Source organism: Camelus bactrianus, chromosome 3 (genome assembly GCF_048773025.1).
Source record: "Camelus bactrianus isolate YW-2024 breed Bactrian camel chromosome 3, ASM4877302v1, whole genome shotgun sequence".
Lineage (NCBI taxonomy): Eukaryota > Metazoa > Chordata > Mammalia > Artiodactyla > Camelidae > Camelus > Camelus bactrianus.
In genome coordinates, this window is record NC_133541.1 from 116,368,835 (window position 1) to 116,377,304 (window position 8,470).

The 8,470-nt window shown below is 34.9% G+C and overlaps 1 protein-coding gene across 4 annotated transcripts in view; it reads right to left on the reverse strand.

The window, feature by feature from the left end:
• Positions 1-8,470, reverse strand: part of LOC105067789 (germinal center-associated signaling and motility-like protein) — a 44,005-nt gene that overhangs the window by 14,601 nt on the left and 20,934 nt on the right. The window lies entirely within an intron of this gene.

An 8,470-nucleotide genomic window follows, 5' to 3' on the forward strand; every position in this document is an offset into this window, starting at 1 on the left:
GTTTATACAACATCGCTATTCACAATAGCCAAGAAATAGAAACAGCCTAAGTGCCCTCAACAGATGAAAGGATATAGAAGCTGTGAGACATACATATTTATACTATATCTACTCTGTCATCTAGATAAAATGGAATATTACTCAGTCATAAAAAAGGATGGATTTCTACCATTTGCAACAAGATGGACGGACCTAGAGAAAATTATGTTTAGTGAAATGTCAGACAGAGAAAGAGTCATACTGTTTATATCACTTATATATGAAATCTAAAAAATAATACAAATGAATATATAGACAAAACAGAAACCAATTCACATATACAGAAAACATTCTAGTGGTTACCAAAAGGGAGAGAAAAGGGGGAGGGACATGTTAAGGGTATGGGATTAAGAGAGATAAACTACTATGTATAAAACAGATAAGCAACAAGGAGATAGCACCGGAAATTATAGATACTTTCTTGTAATAACTTTGAATAGAGCATGATCTATAAAAATACTGACTCACTATCCTGTACACTTGAAACTAATATAATGTTGTAAATCAGCTATACTTCAATAAAAAGGAAATCAAAACAACAACAAAAAGCACATGACAATCAATAAGGTTTTATACCAAACAGGGTAGATCATCAGTACAAAGTCTATTAACATAATTTACCACCTTAGAATCTAAGAAAAAAAATTACACGATTTTCTCAATAGTTTCAAAAAATCCATTTGCTAATATTGAGCCCCATTAACAATAAAAATCCTCATAAAATGTAAGTTTGAACTTCCTTATTTTGATAAAAGCAATCTATCAAAAACATACAGCAAGGTTAATAAAAACGAAAGAAGAAACAGGTAGGCTTTGCAAGAAATGAAAAGGAAGAGAAAAATCTTTAACTTTATAGTTGATGTGTTAACTATGTAGAAAACCCAGTAACATTAACAAACCTTTAAAATAAATGAGAAAGTCAGCAAGGCTGGTGGACACAAAATGACCTTACAAAATTCAGTAGCACTTCAACAATACCAGGCTAGAGAATAATGTACTTCATAGATTTGCTGTTTTAAATGGTATCTCGAAATCAACCTAACAAAAGAATGCAAGAAAAAAACAAAAATTACAACTCTATTAAAACACATTAAAGAGTTGAATAAATACAGTTACAAACAATTTTTGATTGGAATAGTGTATTTGCATTAACATCGCATTTTTTGCCCTCTAGGTAGTCAACGTTATCCCAATCAGAATTCAAAATGGCACTTCTGATAAAATTAACAAATTAAGTTTTTAATGAGTATGGGAGGGAAAAGTCCTCAAAGAGCTAAATCAATTTTGAAACGAAGAGTGATGAAGAGAGCAGGTTCTGGACACAGTTGATGGGCAATGTCAACATCTATTCTACCTTCTTTTCAGAGAAAGGAAAGCAATTACCATCTTCCTCTGACTCACTTGCCACCAATATTCAAGCTGCAAATTAGGTGCTGCCCAGAGTGAGAAGAGGCCTTTTTATGGCTCTTCCTCTGAAAATCAGGCTCACAGAGAGGAATTTTCTCCACATAAACATTCTGGTGTCCATTCTCCAGCCTCATAGACATTGTTGGTAGGGGGTGCAGAATTCTTAAGTGGACAGTCCTTCTAGAAGCCTCCTGGGCAGGAGGAGCTCCCCTCAGTCAGTTCTGTAGGGTGAGAGTATCTTTATAAGAGGCCCAGCCTCAAACCTACAACTTGAGTCATTCCAATGATTTTGTAAGAACCAAATTCTTTATATTAAAACCCATCTGACTGGGGGAAAAAAGCTGCTCTGTCTTGTATTTCTTATGTCAAACCTCTATGATGTCATTGAGGATAACATCACACCAGATACCAAGTCATACTACAAAGTCATAATAATAAAAACTGTGTGCTGCCAATAAAGATATAGGCCAATTTTTTTTAAATTGAGTACAAAGAAACAGAACCATCTATATGTAGAAACTTGAATATAATAAAGAAGGAACTACAGTTCAAAGAGAAAAGAGTGGCTCTACTAGTAGATGAAATCGCAAAGTGTGGCTTAGTATGAGAGAGAGAAAAAAGCAAAATTCCTAATTTAAGCTATATACTAATAGGGATTGATGATGTAAATAACAAAGTCAATCAAAGAAATGTCAGAATAATAGCTTTGTCATATAAGAATGGGGAAAAACTTCTTCAGTTCCACTCCTAGGAAATTACTCAAAACACATATCCACAAAAGCATTTGTACGTGAGTATTTTTAGTAGCTTGATTCATTATAGCCAAAAATCAGAAGCAACTCAAATGCTATGAATGGAAGAATGTATAATCATAATCTTGTATCTTTGCACATAAATAAACTCTGGAACATTAAAGAATAAAAAAAGAATGAACTTTGGTACATGCAATGTGGATGAATCTCTTTCATTAATGTTAAGTAAAAGATAAATGCAAGAGTATGTTCTTTTGTATGGGACCATTTACAAAATGGCAAACATGGGAATAGAAATCGGAACAGTGTTTGGAGGTGACTGACTGACAAGAGGCATGGAAACTTTCTGGGATAATGAAAAAATTATATATATTATATATATATATATATCATGATTGGGGTACCAGTTATATAGGTATCCACATTTGTAAAACTCACGTCTTACACTTAACATTTGCTTGTTTCACTATATGCAAATTTTGCTTTAATATAGAAATCAATGAAAGGAAATTTAATTATTTTGAAAGCACCAAATCACGAACCATGAGGCAAAAAGATGACAAATTCTATAATATCAACATTTAGGATTTCCAGTAAATAAAAAATGTAACTAATATATAGATGCTCAGTAAGAACAGGTATTTGTAATAGCTAACAGAAATTCTTTGTGTGAGCCAACATTAGTCAGTCTCCTGAACCTCCTCCTAGTCCCATCTATGCACTTCCTTGTAAAATCCAGTTTTAACAAGAATCTTGCTATGAAACTTTTACTAGAAACCTCGCCCCTGATAGCTCAAATTCTTCATCCTCCACCATCCCCCAAGTAATATCTGATCATCCCGGCCTGTCTTCAGCAAGAATTCACTCACGTTGGTTTAGCCGAATCACCTTTATCCCTATTTCTTCTTAGCAATTTTTCACCCACTGACCACCCCCCCAACTCTGTTCCATAGTTATAAATCCCCACTTGCCCATGCCATTCTTGGGGTTGAGCCCCATCTCTCTCCTAGACTGTAAAATCAGGTCTTCTTTGCCATCTTTCACATGTGTCATTGAGTATTTTTTACTTTAACTTGGTTAACACTCAAGAGGTGAGTCTGCAGTATTCAAAAGGTGCTTGCTAATCCACAAGAATGCAAGAAACCAAATTAAAAAAAAAAGATGAGTAAAGGATTTGAACAGTAAACATTTGAAAGAAGCTTTGGTGCCTAACGAGCATATGAATAAATACAGAAAATCACCAACAAACAACCAGAAAAATGAAAATTAAAATAGCACTTGGATACAAATTTATATTAAAATGAATGAATGGCAAAATTAGGAAACATGCGTATTCCAAGTGTAGGAATGGATGTGGAGATTCAGAAGCTATCCAGAAAGGGGGAGTAGAAGGTGCAGCCTCTTCTTAGAAAAGAAACAGGGTGTATTCCAGGTCACTCCTTCCAAAGGGATATAAGAGGTGTGTTCTCAATGTCCACAGAAAGACTTTGGTGTGAGGGTTGGCAGTGAATGAATGGTATGAAGTGAGTGCAGATAATGAACACGCAGAAGCAGCTACATAGCAGATGCACTTACTCTAACAATTATAGATCTCAAAGATATTGATGAGTAAAGAAAGTAAATAATAGACTCATCTGACATCATATTATCATTTGTATGTATTCAAATTTTAGATAAATAGATCCATTCTCCCTAAGGTTACAGGTGAAATATGCTAAAATTGATACTTATGGGAACAGGAGTGAGATTGAGAATCAGGGAGGAAGGAGAAAAAATAGTGAGAATGGTCTTCCATAGGTGAAAGTTGATAATAGGTTAAGAACTGCGGAGTATGCAATGGACCTTTAGGGCATTATGCTAAATAAAAAAATCAGACAGAGAAAGACAAATACTATATATGTGATCGCACTTCAATGTGGTATCTTAAAGTCACCAGCACATAGATACAGAGAAGAGATTGATGGTTGCCAGAAGTGAGGGGTGGCAGGGAGTGAGAGAAATATGTGAAGGTGGTCAAAAGGCACAAAATTCCAGTTATAAAATAAGTAAGTCTTGGGGATGTAACGTACAGCATGGTGGCTACAGTTAATAACACTTTATTATAGATTTGAAAGTTGCTAATAGAGAAGATCTTAAAAGTTCTCATCACACACAGAAAACTGCAACTGTGTGAGGTGATCAATGTTAACTAAACTTACTGTAGCAATTATTTTGCAGTATAAACAAATGTTAAATTATTAGGCTGTACGCCTGAAACCAATACACTGTTATATGTCAATTACATCTCAATAAAACTGGGGAAAATAATAACAAATAATAAAATAATAAAGAATATAATATATAATAAACATTACATATTATATAATATACATTATAAAATATATAAAACAAATATATCATAATAACATAATAAATTAAATAAATAAGAACTAGGGAGTATGGTTAATTTTAAAAATAGGCAAAAGAATCTCATGACAGGGGCTTAAACTAAGGACATCTTACACTTGCTACCACTTTCTACCACGCCTCAGTTTCTCTCTTTGTGGTGATTTCCTTATTCTTTTCTCCACTTTTAAAGCACCTACAACTTTATTAAAAATTGAATGAGAATGGCAATACAAAATACTTCTCAGTGGTCTCAAGGACGAGTTAGTTTTGAAAATCTCTAGTCCATTCTTTATTTTTTTTTTTGGAAAACATAACAGCATCACCAAAATTCATTACATTCTACCGTTGCTTAAATATTAGCTAATGAGAATAAAGAGGGGAAGTCTACGTGATCACCTACATGAGGAAAATTCACCTGCTTCAGCCTTGGAACTTTGCCTCAGATGCTCCAGTCTCTAATGTCTGGCCAAGCACTTGGTGCATTTAAAATGTAATGGCAGAATTCATCTTCATTTGTAAACTAACTATACTTCAAGTAAAAAATAAATTAATTTTTAAAAAAGTAATGGCAGAATTGATGAGACGATGAATCAAGTTTGTCTTAAGGCCGATTTTCCTATATTTTGTTTACTGTCTCTGCTTTCTAAAGTCAGGGGCACACTAAAGCTTTATTCTCTGGGAAATATCCAAGGTTTTAATTTGATTATTTTAGTCCTGAGCAGGAATGCATGGCTTCTTTATGAACAGTTATAGAGATTCAGTTATGAAGATTTCTCCAAAAAACTTCTACAAGTTCTAAATCCATCTTGTCTGAGGAAATTAAGACTGTGTCTAATTCCACCAGAGGTAGTATAGATTTTCTGTTATTGAATCTTCCTTTAAACTATCACCTTTGAAATTCTGGGTCATAGAGAGATCATAAGATATTCAAGATGATCAAGAATAATAAAACTATCAATCTATAGTTCTGAAGTTTTTTTGTGCCATTATTAAGAAATTGTCCTATTATTTTTCATCAATTAGGGCCCGTTTGCATGATGTGTTCATAGGTACACACAAACTTCAGATAGATAGTTAGATGATGTAAAGGAGGAAAACTTATCCTCTGCTTTCTTTAGGTCTCTGGCTGGGCCTAAAATTAAATTGACATAAGACAGATTAACAGGAGAAAAGCATACAAATTTTATTTAATTTTTGCATATACATGGGAGCCTTCACAAGAGAATGAAGACCAGAAGAAACAAGCAGAACAGGAAGCTTTTATACCTTTTAGACAAAGAAACAAAACATCTGTGAAGAATTGACAAGGCAAAGGGGTTTGGGCTAAGGGAAATAAATGGTGACGATGTAACACGGTTTATTTATATAGCTTTCTTGGTCCTCAGTTCCTTGTCTCTGGTGATAAGAATTTCTCCCTTCCTCCTGGTACAGGAGAGCATGTTTCAAGTGAGCGATTTAGTTCATGCTTTCAGGGAAGAACGGAAAGGGTGAGGAGGTCAGAATAACTGTCCTGCTTCTGCTGTTTCCTCAAACTCCTTCAGCTTAAAATAGTCAATATACCAAGATGCTGCATTTGGAGGTAGGACATTGTGAACTCCATCACTGAGTAGATGGAGAGAAGATTCATACATTCTAAACGTAATGTGTGTGTCAGGTACAGATTTCCAGAAGAAGGAAACATTCCTGATTATCCATTTAATATTGAATCCTTTAGATGAGCAGCAGGCAGAAGGCTAACCCTGCATCCCCTCGGTCCCCTCAGAGAACCATCATCAGGCTTCACACCCTCCCATGTTCCAGAAGGCCTAGAGCACAGCCTGGATATACCTTCTTCTTGAAAAGAAGTCTTACATAAGTCCTCTCTCAAGTAAGCAGACAAGGCTTGCAAGCTTTGGCGTCTTGCTGATTTTGTGTCTAATGACTTAAACTGCCTCTGCTAACTGTGAGTCTGAAACCTTTGTGCTCTAAATTTCAAAACTTGTACAAATGGGGATAACAATGTCTCCTTCATTGTATTATTAGGAGGATTTAACCCAACTGTACAATATGTTTGGCACTCTTCAGCTGCTTGATAAATACCATTTCCTTTTCCCCTCAGTACCATTGGAGTAGAGTGGCTGAGAATAGATCTGGAAAACCCTTGGTGCAAGACTCATAGCTCTTTCATTGGGTGAATGACCACACAGAGGCACGGGGTCACGGTTGCGTCTGGAGAAAGTAAAGAACGTTATCATAGGAAAAGGAAAGGGAGTGGGTTGAGTCTGATTCTTATCATTTCTGTTTCCTCCATCTGGCAGATTTGATAGGGATTTGTTTGACAGCTGTAAGAGGAAGCTGGGACTCTCCAGTTCCATCTCACCTAAGATCTATCACTGCCTCTCTGTTTCTGTGTTTCCTCCATCTCCAAATATATACAGCATCTGCCAAGATTCTCTAATTACGGAAAGGTCCCCTGGAAACACCAGGAATAATCTTAAATTTCATTTGGGGGAATAATTTTATCCTTCTCTCACATCACATCTGTGATCTAAATGACTGCCAAGCGTTGGAAATGCAGTTACTTTCACCAAACGTCTTTTTTTCATTTTGGTTGTTCCTGCTGAATTTTAGCTCTTCACCATCTGTTGACTGGTGTATTTTAAGAGTTCCTTAACTTTGTCCATTTTTTCTCTTTCATTTCACCTTACACACTGAGGACATACAATTCTCTTTAAAATATAAGCCACATTACATCTTTCTCCAACTCATAAATTTTCACTACATTATCATTTCCCAAGTGCTTTTGAAGACTTTTTATATTTTGTTGTCTAATGAAATGTATTTTTTACACAAGAATGTTTCTTTTTTTTTAATTTTCGTGAGCTATGTTTTATTGTGTTTGGTTTTTTATTGAAGTATAGTCAGTTTGCAATGTTGTGTCAATTTCTGGTGTATAGCATAACGTTTCAGTCATAAATATACATACATATATTCTTACTACAAGATATTGAATATAATCCTACAGAGAAGAAACTTGCTGTTTATTTTATATATAGTAGTTAGTATCTGTAGAAGACTTTATCATCAAATGCTGAATCTCATTTTCAAGTCCCTCTCCAATTGGATCTGTTCATGAACAATTTGTTATAATTACCAGACAATTAATTAATTGTATTTCCTGAACCACTATATACTTCAAACTCATACATTTTCGCACACTGTCCCTGCACTTTAGAAAGTCTTTTCCAGTTTGGTCAACGTTCCTAACATTTGCAGCACAATCCAAACAGCAGTTCCTCAAACATGTCCTTCCTTCCTGTCTTTCCAGTTCAGAATTCCATTCATTCTTTCCTCTTGTTTCTACAGCACAGTATTTATGCTTCTACCTAGAACACATTAACGTCTGCCCTATCTTGAAAAGAGGCTGTTGTGATGTAGTGGAAATTACACATGACTTGACATCAGAAATCACACCCTGGTAATCATTTTGCAACATATACATGTATTAAATCATCATTCTATACACTCTTAAAAATTACACTTTATAGCAGAAGTCAACTTGAAAAGTTTTTATCCTTTCTCAGCTATATAATCTCTAATTTTTTAAAGCTACAGAACAGTGATTAAATACAGTGCTTCTTGAAGTGGTTTAGCAATTTTTTCATCAGCATCAGAGGACTGTAATCTGTCCTCTGTGTTAATTTTTTCTTGAGGTCAAGAGTGCTGTCACGTATAGGCTTTCCATAAATACTGATTGACCTTGAGAAGAAGGAAGCATTTTTCATTGCAGAACATATTTGAATTAAACTCTTTAAGAACGGTTGTATCATTTTTCCCTCCATTGCCAAAGAAGACATACAGATGGTACATGAAAAGGTCCTCAACATCACTACTTATCAGGGAAG